The following is a 13,070-nucleotide window of genomic DNA, read 5'->3' on the forward strand; positions in this document are numbered from 1 at the left end:
AGTGATTGTATTGATTTATCCATCTTTCATTAGTCTGTGAACTTTAAAAAAAATGTACCTACAAAAATGTATTGAAAGTTAATTCGCAGAAATGAAATAATTTTAATTTCAACAGCTACTATATTAGTGGTGGTGATTAGTAATACGAATCACATAAAAACTACTGAACTGTTCGACGACTGCATCAGCAATACGTGAGTGTCCCGGAGATCTGATATGGCTTACAGATCAACCAGTCGTAACAGAAGTCAAACAAGTGGGAGATAGCTTTGTTCGCAGCCCTAAGAAATCATTGCAGCGTGCTTCTCGTGTTACTGTTCCAAAACCAACCGTTTGTCGCATCTTATGGAGACATTTGCACTTGAAAGCATAGCGATGTACGATGGTGCAATAGATTACTGCGGTTGCAGACGCCGGATATACTGCGTCGAGTTTGGGAAGAAATTGACTTCAGGTGGGATGTTTGCCGATGACCAATGGCAGTCACATTGAATGTTTATGTACGAACTTTGTATGTTCTGCTATCACATGACATTAAAACAAATTATGTAAACCTTCTCAATAAATTTTCGTAAGCTTTCAAAGTTGTAAAGATTTTCTTGAATCACACTGTATATGATGGGACATGATCACATGACAGTTCAGCGACCGAGCTTGGAATTACAGCGCCATGTTGCTAGTATGGACGACCACGCTATAGCACCCCAGTAAGAACGTTAAACATGCACCAAGTTACTTACAAATGGCTTTTAAGGAACCCGAAGGTTCATTGCCGCCCTCACATAAGCCCGCCATCAGTCCCTATCCTGCGCAAGATTAATCCAGTCTCTATAATCATAACCCACCTCCCTCAAATACATTTTAATATCATCCTCCCATCTACGTCTCGGCCTCCCTAAAGGTCTTTTTCCCTCCGGCCTCCCAACTAACACACACTACATGCATTTCTGGATTCGCCCATACGTGCTACATGCCCTCCCCATCTCAAGCGTCTGGATTTAATGTTTCCTAATTATGTCAGGTGAAGAATACAATGCGTGCAGTTCTGCGTTGTGTAACTTTCTCCATTCTCCTGTAACTTCATCCCTCTTAGCCCCATATATTTTCCTAAACACCTTATTCTCAAAGACCCTTAATCTCTGTTCCTCTCTCAAAGTGAGAGTTCAAGTTTCACAACCATATAGAAGAACCGATAATATAACTGTTTTATAAATCCCAACTTTCAGATTTTTTGACAGCAGACTAGATGACAAAAGCTTCTCAATCGAATAATAACAGGCATTTCCCATATTTATTCTGCGTTTAATTTTCTCCCGAGTGTCATTCATATTTGTTACTGTTGCTCCAAGATATTTGAATTTTTCCACCTCTTCGAAGGATAAATCTCCAATTTTTATATTTCCATTTCGTATAATATTCTAGTCACGAGACATAATCATATACTTTGTCTTTTCGGGGTTCACTTCCAAACCTATCGCTTTGCTTGCTTCAAGTAAAATTTCCGTGTTTTCCCTAATCGTTTATGGATTTTCTCCTAACATATTCACGTCATCCGCGTAGACAAGAAGCTGATGTAACCCGTTCAATTCCAAACCCAAACCTTGCACCAAGTATAAAGTCGAGATCTGAACTGGCTTGCTGATCGTTTATAAACACATCGAAGGTTCTAGAATTATCCCAAGCAGCGCAGACTTTCAAAGATAATGACATTTTTATCTCCATCAATTCTGTTTGTTGGATTTCCACTCACCAATGCTTCACCGCAGCCAAGTTTGCAACTACGTCCCGCCCACACTAATATTTTGATATGCGACTATGATAACACTGCACTATTCACTCTATCTTCACTGCTTTCCATAATATGTTTCATTTACTTAATTGTCTAATCTTGGAAGGCCTGGCCATTTCCAAATATTTTTGAAGAAGGCGGAAAGGACCTGGACCTCTTAGAGTCAGTGCTAATGGTTAGCATACCAGAATCTGAGTAAATTTATTCAGTGAATGATGTATGTATTTATTTACACTGCAAGTGGGCAAGCACTGGGTGGCAGTGGTATATACAATATTAACAATACACAATAAAATTTACAATACACAATACAATTTTACAACACATATGCAATTTTACACACAGTGATGCGATGTAATGTATTTTTTAGTAAAAGAAGGATTTTGTTTGAAATAAATGCTGATTTGTTTAAGTTTGTTTCGTCTTTGAAGTTACTTAAATAAGTACCACCAATCTATTCTTTATGTTTGTGATGGCCAAGGCTCATAGATACATGCGGGTTGTCTAACTTCCAAGCCGCATGGTGAGTGACGTCACAGGCAGTCCTCCACTTCTAGACCACTCAGTCCGAGTCTTACTGTAAACTCGTTAGTTTGTATCAATTTATTGTGAAGCGTGTGTTGTGTTTAAAGAAGCAGTTGCAGAGTGCATTTTCCCTCCAATATCTTGTCAGGTACAGTACAATTTATTACTATTCTAAATGATTGAATTAGCAGTGTGTGAATTCCAGTGCATTGAATTTCACAAAACAATTGTTTCGTCTTTTTTTTTGTGTCGCCATTATCCACTTTGTCGAAGTTTTCGTCCTCTTTCATATCGCAATTTTCTTTCCAGGCAAGGAGGTTTATTTTAAAAATGCCGGGAACTCTATGTTGTGTCGCTGTATGTAATAACAGTCGAGATGAAACGAAGTGTAGTAATATTATATACCATAGATTATCCAAGGATATTTCTCGTAGAAACCATTGTTTGCAGGGATGCAAGGAAGACGATAAATTCAATACAGTTACGTTTCATATCACAGGATTACGAAAGAGACTTGATGGTAGAGTTGCTAAAGACAGAACATAAAAGATGTTTAAAGAAATCAGCAGTACCGTCAATTGCAATCTGATGGAGAACCTAGCTCTTCTAGACTCCAAACACGAGAGAACAGGAAGTTAGTATCAGAAATACTAGGAAAAAAAAAAAAAAGCTTAGGTAATGAGCAAGGAAGAAAAGAAGACGAAATAGTGCGAGGGAGGAGAACTAGAGATTGGGAAAAAAAAAAAGACACTTCTAAAAGAGCGAGTTGAATCAGGCTGATATGAGGAAGATGAGAAAAATTCTTTTTCTGAAGACAAAAACAGCAGGGATTGAATAACAATAACAAAGCCGAGAAATATTCCAAGGTTTTGTCATCTTTATTCACAGAAAATCAAATCCAACTGCTCCTCGCAAGAAAAGGACAAGTAAGATGGACACCCGAAGAGCTGAACTTGCCTTTCACTTTACGTTACCTTGGCAAAGGATATGTATTTATTCTTACGAGCAGTGGCGGCTCGTGGGTATTGAATTAAGGGGGGGCTGCATACAAAAATAAACCAAGCAACTTACTTTATTTGAAGATTAGTTCCATGCGGCTTATCTTGTAAGTTGTGTTTAAATGAGACAGGCTCATGTCAGTAGATTTACTGGCATTTAAAAGAATCCTGCGGACAAAATTCCGGCACACCGGCGACGCTGATATAACCTCTGCTGTTGCGAGTGCCGTTAAATAAACCATAATTTAATTTTTTATATGCAGATTTGAACTTTAGAAATATCTAACTGGCGATGTTGTAGTTGGTTGTATTTTATATATATATATATATATATATATATATATATATATATATATATATATATATATATAAGATACATCAATAAATGAAAAAAAAATAACAGCCAGAAATTGAATTCAGGGTATTCAAGAGTACGCACCAGGGTGCTTGCCTCATTTATTGTGATGTCAGATGTTTCAGATTCCATTATGGTTTGAAAACATTCTAACAATGACTCCTTCTCATGAACAACATTTACTGGTCTTGTTTTAAATCCATCTTGTTGCCTCAGCTGATGGAATTGTCTTTGAAACACATTAATCTAATACAGACTGAGTGGAGATTGAGAGAAGAAAGCAGGGATACTGGATAAATCAGCAAAAAATATGCGAGCCTTTGTATTTTGTTTAGCGGCTCTTTCCATTATGAGATTCAACTGATGGGCACTTAATTTCACATTTCTCCTGAATTGTTAAGGTACTGAACTGAATAGACTGTAAATATTGTACAGAATTAAACATTGTTGCACTTGTTATACTCACAACATTAAAGAAAATGTATTTAAAACTGCGCGCTACTGACAAACTGCTGGAAATTTTGCAGCGCCTGGAAATTCTGGATTCAGTGCAAGGGGCAGCAGGGAGGAGGGGTAAAACTAACGCGCAAAGTATCCGAGACGAGACTGGCAGCTCCAGGGGAGGAAGTGGCTTCACCTTATAGTCCTTGTCTCTGGTTTCGATTGGCAGCACCAGGGGAGGAAGTGACTTCACTAACGATTGCGTGCATGTCATTGAGAGCGAAATTTTTTAAAAAAATTCGAGCCGCTAAATAGAGACTGTATAATAAATGTTTTTCACAACATAAAACGAGACAAGAGCCACAAATGTCTGGGGGTGCTGCAGCTCCGCAGCCCCTCTTCGAAAGCCGCCCCTGCTTACGAGGGAGCTTAAAGTACCGCTATCTGGAATTTCAGCATTGCAAAAGTGGGCGTCATTTAAAATGAGGGGAGGATTACTATAACCCCAGATCACATATACACTATCTACCAAAAAGTAATTGGACACTGTTTTTGCTACTTAGAACCTCGTGATACCTCCTCTTGTTGCTATAACAGCAGCCACCTTGTCATGCATGCTCTCCACTAGTTTGTGTAGGATATCTACTGGAATGTGTCGCTATTCCTCTTGCAACATGGCGCTCAGTTGGACAATGGAAGTTGGCCCCATGTTTCGGGGGCTGCTATGCAGACAATAATGTTCACCGGTTGGACTGGCCTGCACAGAGTCCCGATCTCAATCCCATTGAGCACTTTTGTAACGAATTGGACCGGCGATTGAGGTCTCGGGAGATGCGGCAACTTCCATTGTCCAACTGAGTGCCATGTTGCAAGAGGAATGGTGACGCATTCCAGTGGATATCCTACACAAACTAGTGGAGAGCATGCCTGACAGGGTGGCTGCTGTTATAGCAACAAGAGATGGTACCACGAGATTCTAAAGGGGCAAAAACAGTGCCCAATTACTTTTTGGTAGATAGTGTATAACAGATAGATAATCCCTATGTTAAAATCAGTAGCACTTTGAAGAGAACAACCGCCAGGAACGCCACTCGTCCGCCATAAACAAACACGACATGGCAGTACAGTCGCTAATGGAATTCAAATTGGAGTAATGACGTGACTCCTTATGTAACAACTAAATGGCGGCATAGTAAACTTGACAAAAGTTGTTACCGTCAATGCCTATAAGGCCGAGCAATCTGGGTATATTTGATCTGGGCTATAACAAATGTTACAGAAGTTGCAGAAAGGAAACTGAGTTAAGACGGAACGTATAGCTATTCTAATGTTTGACGGGATGAGAATGAAACGAACTTTCGAATATGACGAAGAATGAAATTATCGGCTCATCGAATTTTATGCAAATTGTCATGGTTCGTGGTTTATTTTCCAATTGGAAACAGTCCGTATATGTGAATTTCGATACGAAAATGACATCAGCTATAATGAACTCATTAACTTGTAAATTAAATAAGGCAGGTTATCTGGTTAAAGCCACTTGTAAGTGGAGAAAGTAACGTTGAACCATAACGAATAGAAAGAAGTAGTGGTCGCACTCTGTTAATTCAAACGGCCGATACCACGCGGCTCTAGTGTAGAGTTCGCTCAGTCTGTTCCGTGTATAAGTACGTAAATACATTTAACGTAAGTTGCACGGTTTACCTTTCGCTCCATATACGTACGTAACTGGCATTGTACTTAAACTATTTGAAAGAAAAACACATTCATATACATCACACTGTAAAACAAATAATACTTTAATATGTAAAACTTAACTTAGGGCTGCTTGTAGGCATGCAATATGTACTCACCAACAGTTACTTGTCCGACACTTTGAAGAATTTACGAGATGATTTGGCGGCTCTCGGAGCTTGGAGTTCTCGTCGGATTTGTTTCGTCCGGAAGAAGAACCGACATTTCATATAGTGAAAAATTAGTTTCGGTATGATATCCATGGCATGATCCAAGCAGCATCCTGTTCCCGGTGGCTGAATTACAATTGAGGCAATATTGTCTATGCACTCGTGAAATATGTCGCCCCACATTCCATCGCTCAATTTTTCTTTTATTGTCTGTTCTGTTTGCATAAGCAAATGAAACACGCACGCCCTACAACCCGGAACAAAACACGAATGCATTGCTTCAAATATAACACGACAAAAACATAATAATCTCGTCCTTTAATAAATAAATCGTGAGAGCTACTCACTTGTCACTCGTGTACGAATAATTGCAGATTAGTGTATTGGCACTTAAAGTATTTAACGCACTTAATTACACTAAAAAAGCAAACGAAATGAACGAAAACTCTACTGCTTCTTTTATGGATATTCGCTTCCAACTGAGCAATACCGATCGCAGCGCCACTAATTCTCTTGGTCACCGTCGAAAATGCTGAACAGATAGAGTGCGCACACTTCTTCTTTGTATTCGTTATGGTTGAACTATGGAGAGAGCTAAATGTGTCAATTGAGAAAACTTTTTTTTTTTCCACACCCATCTCTTTACGTGTTCGCAGATGCCACATGTGCTAAAACTTATTCGAAACTAGTTTCTAGACACGGGATTTGTTCTACCTTGAAATATTTCCGTTTATAAAGGTATCCTAGAGCCCTTAATCCATTCTGAAAATCCTGAAATAAAGGTCACAAGAGAATCAAGGCGCATTTAAAAGTGGAGAGGACTCAACGCCAGAATGTGCGAAAGACAACCCAATTAATGTCCCTCCTCAGTCTTAGCTTTGAAAACATTTTTACCAGATAAGGATGCTGAACTTGCCAAAAACACAGGTTTTTTTTTTAATTAGTAGATAAATGGTTTGGCTTGATGAACTCAACTGTCCGCGTAATTTGGAAAAGACTTTGAGAAACAAAATCATTTTCTCAATGAAACGTTGGACATTATGAAGGACATGAGATGATGTGGTAAAAGAATAGTTCAGCTGTTCCAAAAAGGTTGCGTAATTTCAATTAAATCTACATAGTTCCTGTTTGAATATTTAAAAAGCTCTTTGGCTATAATTTATTTTAACTCGCCATCTAAACCAAGATGCCGTCGAAAACTGGTTTTCACAAGTTATACTACGAGGTGGAAGAATGATCACCCCTCGCCTCTCGATGCATTGCACCGAATGAGGATGCTTATATTACGGAAAAATCATTGAGTATTACAAGATAACACTAACACGAATAATTGTGCTGATGATTCCGAGTTTGTATCTTGCAGAGTAATTAGTGCGATTGATACTACTTACTGGCTTTCAAGGAACCCGCCAGTGGCGGCTGACTGACTGAGGCAAGTGAGGCCGGGCCTCAGTAACTTGGCTTAACTGAAATCAAATTTTGTGTTTATATATATATATATATATATATATATATATATATATATATATATATATATATATGTATTAGTTATTTGAATGAAGCATATAACGCTGTAAAAGAATTTGAAAACTTTGATGTATATAGGCCTGTTTTGCAGTAAAATTTGTTCCTGAGGCCGGGATCGCTCGTGCCAGGTTTGGCTTGTCATGTATATAGACCTGTTTTGCAGTAAAATTTGTTCCTGAGGCCGGGATCGCTCGTGCCGGGTCTGGCTTGTGATGTATATAGACCTGTTTTGCAGTAAAATTTGTTCCTGAGGCCAGAATCGTTCGTGCCGGTTCTCGCTTAATGCATTTCATGTCCTTTCGCGGGCTTTGAGTTTACGCTTAAAACGTTGTAGCTGAGGCACAATTCGGCTGGCCTGGTCAAGTTTCACTCCTCCCATCCATGGGCCGGCCTCGAGGGTAGAGTGGGGTGGGAATAGCAGTGGTGACTTCTCTTCCTAACTAGGCCATAAATAACAAAATTCCAGCTCTTTGGCAGGCAGAAACCCACTCGATTCTCTCCCCTTATGTCTCAGTTTATGACATAAGCGAGGGTGTTATACTATTGTACTTCGTAGTATAGTGAATCTGGGCCAATGTTATGTATTTTGGGAAAATATAAACAGAAACAAATGAGAGAAATAATGCTGGTGCAGTTAATTCATTGTTAGAGTGTCCTTTTTCGAGAAGAAATAATACTGAAAGAAAGGAAGTTTTAAATAAAGGGAGAGACTACCGAGATACGAAATCGCTGATAATTTTTCAGACACATAATCTTAAAACGCGAGTTTCTATTGCATCCTGGTATGGACAACATAAATGGTTATGTGGTAATGTGATGCAAAATAAACTTCTCTAGGCCTTGTTTGTTGCTGTCGAAGGAAAAAAATAAAAGAAAGAAAGGGGAATTTCAACACATAATATGGGATGCTTCATCACACTGAAACAATCACTGAAACTCAGAGCATAACAGCTTATTTGGTGAGTGAAATTATTATTTTTCATTGATAGTAATAAGAATAGACTAATAATAGTAACAATAATAATAATACAGTAATAATGATATTAATAATATAATAACAATAATAATCAATATCATAAACAAACATTTCCAATCGGAGGCACTTAAACTAGTTGCATCTGGCCTCACCGAGGATTTTGATCACCGGCCGCTACTGGAACCCGCAGGTTCATTGCCGCCCTCACATAAGCCCGCCATCAGCCCCTATCCTGAGCAAGATTAATCCAGTCTCTACCAACATATGCCACTTCCATAAAATCCATTTTAATATTACCCTCCCATCTACGTCTCGGACTCCCCAAAGGTCTTTTTCCCCTCCGGCCTCCCAACTAACACTCTATATGCATTTCTGGATAATTAATGTGATTGATGCTCCCATTAATGAAGAAACAAAGTTAAGTAACACCTCTATTGATACGGTGCATCTAGAGGGATTCGAAGAAGGACTAGGCGACACAGACTTGAAATCAACGGTCAGTGACATGGAATGCATGCACTAGAATATTTAGCCGGCTGGGTGTCGAAGAAATTGAAAGACGATTTACGTATTTGGTTGAAAACATGGAAGATGGCAGGAGCAAAGTAAGTACAACACCAGAAACATGGATTTTCTTGAACAAAGATGTACAGAAAGCTCATGCTGTTCTTTCAGTCCGTGAAAACTACATATTTACTTCAACTCCTTTTCTTGCCCAAACATTTTTCTCCGTTGAAATTAGAAGGTAGGGCCAACAGTACATCGAACATGGACTTTTTACTGCCACATAGCCATGTATCATTTCCAAATCATTCTTTATTAAAACGTACTTTGGTTTTTGTTTGACCTCATGGTATTTTAATTAGGAGTTTGTTTAGGTCTGTCAACTGTTCCTTTCTTTTCAGAAAAACTTCAGTTGAAAAATGACTTTGTAAATATTCTATAATATAGGCCTGGGCGTTAATAGCTCAATTGAGCTACTGCGGACTACCCCTAACTCCACATTCTCCGGCAGATACAGTTCTGTATCTAATCGACATAAGTAGACCTGAATTCAGAACATCGGCAAACTCTCCCTGACCACAGCTATGTCATTATTTCATGCAGTTATAACACCGATTGCCTCCTATGGAATAGAATTAATATGGGAGAAACTGACGAACAACGACCTTGCAAAGTTAGAAAATGTGAGGGCAAGGTTCCTGAAGAGAGTCCTAGGAGTAGGAAAGCAGTCCCCTACCAGGATCGTCTACGTGCTGGCCAAAGAGAGTTTCTTCATAGAGGACCTCAGGCTGGAACTAATGCTACCATCAACAGGCCCATATCAAGCACACCTGGAGACACGGCGTAGGAAGCAAGAAGACATCGACCCGGACTTCTATTGTACAACCGCAATGACGGACCGGAAGTGGACAGAGACGTGCCAGGACCAAATACACGTGGTTTTATTTTTATTTTAGTTGGTTATTTAACGACGCTGTATCAACTACTAGGTTATTTAGCGTCGATGAGATTGGTGATAGCGAGATGATATTTGGCGACATGAGGACGAGGATTCGCCATAGATTACCTTGCATTCACATTACGGTTGGGGAAAACCTCGGAAAAAACCCAACCAGGTAATCAGCCCAAGCGGGGATCGAACCCGCGCCCGAACGCAACTTCAGACGGCAGGCAAGCGCCTTAACCGACTGAGCCACGCCGGTGGCTTGACACGTGGTAACCAGACTCGCTATCCACGGCTTCCACCACAAGATATGTAGGACGCAAAGATTACACCATCTAGACGACGACTGCATTTGCTCACTGTGCGACCGAAAGTGCGAACGCTATCACATAATAATGTGTGGAAGAAGAACAAAATCCATAACAGACTACAGTGACTAATGTGTGATACAAGATCAACATATATAAAAGTCATACTTAATACTCTTTCGAGTGCTCCTTATATGTATTATTATACGTAGACCTGAAGGAACAGTTGACCTGAAGTAGACCTGAAGGCAAGCATGGCTGAGTGACGGATTGTGTAAGACATGCATCTCGATGGTCGCCTAAAACCACCACTGATACACAGTGCTTTATTGTGTGTTCGTACCTGAAGCGGTGAAGCGGAAAGGACATGGGCGAAGGTGTCTCCTTTCCTTTTCCTTCCCCTTTATGCTCAGTACTGCTATAATACAAGCAGTCGTCTCCCATGATATTTTAGTTTGTGTAACAATCGCAATAGTACACGCAACGCACTTAAAGTAAGAATACTCTTAATCAGACTGCGCTGTTGCCCTATTTCCCAGGGCTTACAAGACAAGCATGCTGTGTGGCGTGTAATGCAGCATGTTGCATTGCCGATCTGCATGAATACGCATGCGCGCTCAGTCTCTTCAATGCTTTTTCACGCCAGCCTTAGCCTTGCCTATAAGCTGTTAGCCGGGCCAACAGTCCTAACATGGATCCTCCGCCACTGATGAAAACTTTCACAGAGAAAAGGAAATGACATTCACACACATTACTGTTAATGCAAGTTATCTTGAACCTTCTGAGCGGGGACAGAGGGGCAGAGGGAAGGAAGCGAGTAACGCGGGTGGAGCCAACTGAGTTGTTTGCGCATGCTCCGCAGTATAATCTCTTGTCAAGAAACATAGAACTATTTCCTTCACTGCGTACCAGTAGTGTTACCATGGAGCAGCAACCACAGGGTAGTAATTATGGTGAAATCACACCACCGCGGAGAAAAAGTAACGCTGTTATCCATAGCGGAGAAAGAGAAATTATCGCAAATATAATAAAATTAAGCGTTGCGAGGAGGAAAAATTAAACAAATATTTGCTGGAACCTCTTGCTAAGGAATATGAGAGAGCGGCTACATACTCTGGCAAAAGTATTAATTCCGTCAAGAGAATTAAAAATAATATTGAATTACAACCGAATGAACCTCACACTACTCGGGAAAGAATAGTTATGTAATGTTTAGAAATTATTGCTATAATAGTTATGTACAATAGTGTGTGTACTGTGAACGACATAATGAATTACTGTTGTAAGTTATTATTTTCTTATAGTTCTACTAAACATATTATTTCATTCCAGAATTAGGACTTGTGTAAAGTTGAAGTGGACGACTTCGATCAACACGTTATTCGGGATACTATCGAAGAATTCTATCGTGTTCAGAAAGTAGTACATAGTCTACGATTAAGAAGATAATTCCGAATGGATGATGCCATTGACGAAATAATTAATTTTAGAACAAGCGATGATGGCAGCAATGATAGGGATATGGATTGTGTATAATTGTAAATTAATGTAAATTCAAATAATAAGCCTGTAAAATATTGTTATAAGAATATGTACATATTATCTGAAGGTGTAAGTCATGCGGGCCTATATAATGTACAGAAGTAGCTGTAGTAACTCCTCCATTGCCGGTCCCCAGCCCGGATGAGAGAGGAGTGTACACACGATTATATTTAAATACTTACTCATTACAGGTTAATTAAAGCTTGCTACGAAACTATGTTCTCCTCTCAAAACCGGAATATCGAGAGAAGATGATGTCTGTATTGAACCAAGTTCTTTTACAGTAGAGAGCCGTAAGGTAAAAGAACCAACGTTTTCTGAAAAGAGTCACGTTACCCGAGGGAGGGGCATCCTTGCCGTGCCGTTACGTTGATGAGTACACGCCGTACCGAGCAGTTCCAAAGACAGACTTAGGGGATGTAAGGTTCAAGATAACTTGCAATGACAATACGTTGGGTAAAGATTAAAATTTGCGCCTCACATAAAAGTAATAACATAATATGTCCAACTTTCCTTCTCAAATTATTTAATGAATACTTTCTAAGACAATGACTCATTAAAACAATACAATTTATCCAACTCGTCTTTGACATCAAGGTCATAGTGTAAGGCAATATGAATGGAAAACCGCAAAATAAGGCTTTATTTCAAAGCCTTAAAGTGATTACGAATCGTCTTTGGTGTTGATTGTTGAAAAGAAACAAATTCCTACATGAAATTCTCAATATAGAACCGATAGTAGAATATCTTTATCTCCCAGAGGATAATAGTAGCCCATTTGTACACTCCCAACGTATCATCTATACCTAGCAACAAGATAGAATGTTAACATAATTGAAGAGTGTGATCCCAAAACACGGTCAGTCCATTTGGAAATTTGGTAGAATTCAGGAAGAGTCGCTGTTTTCCCGATCAAGAAGTTGATGTTAGTCTAGTATATACAGTCACGAAGCTTGAGTTGTGGGGGTGCTAGGAACAATTGACTGTGCTGGTACTATTTCACATTGTCTGTAATGAGGCGATATTAGCGATCCTAGTGGTTAGCAACTATCTATGGATGCATATTTACTACGTATTGAGCTTCGCGACTGTATATATTAGACTGTGTTATAGGTCTGTATGACGTCAAATGTCCGCACATTGCATTGCAAGTACCTACGAAAAACTGTTTCGGTCTGGGCCCTTCAAGGGCTGTGGCGTCACGGATTATTATTATTATTATTATTATTATTATTATTATTATTATTATTATTACTAC

Source organism: Periplaneta americana, chromosome 12 (genome assembly GCF_040183065.1).
Source record: "Periplaneta americana isolate PAMFEO1 chromosome 12, P.americana_PAMFEO1_priV1, whole genome shotgun sequence".
Taxonomy (NCBI): Eukaryota; Metazoa; Arthropoda; class Insecta; order Blattodea; family Blattidae; genus Periplaneta; species Periplaneta americana.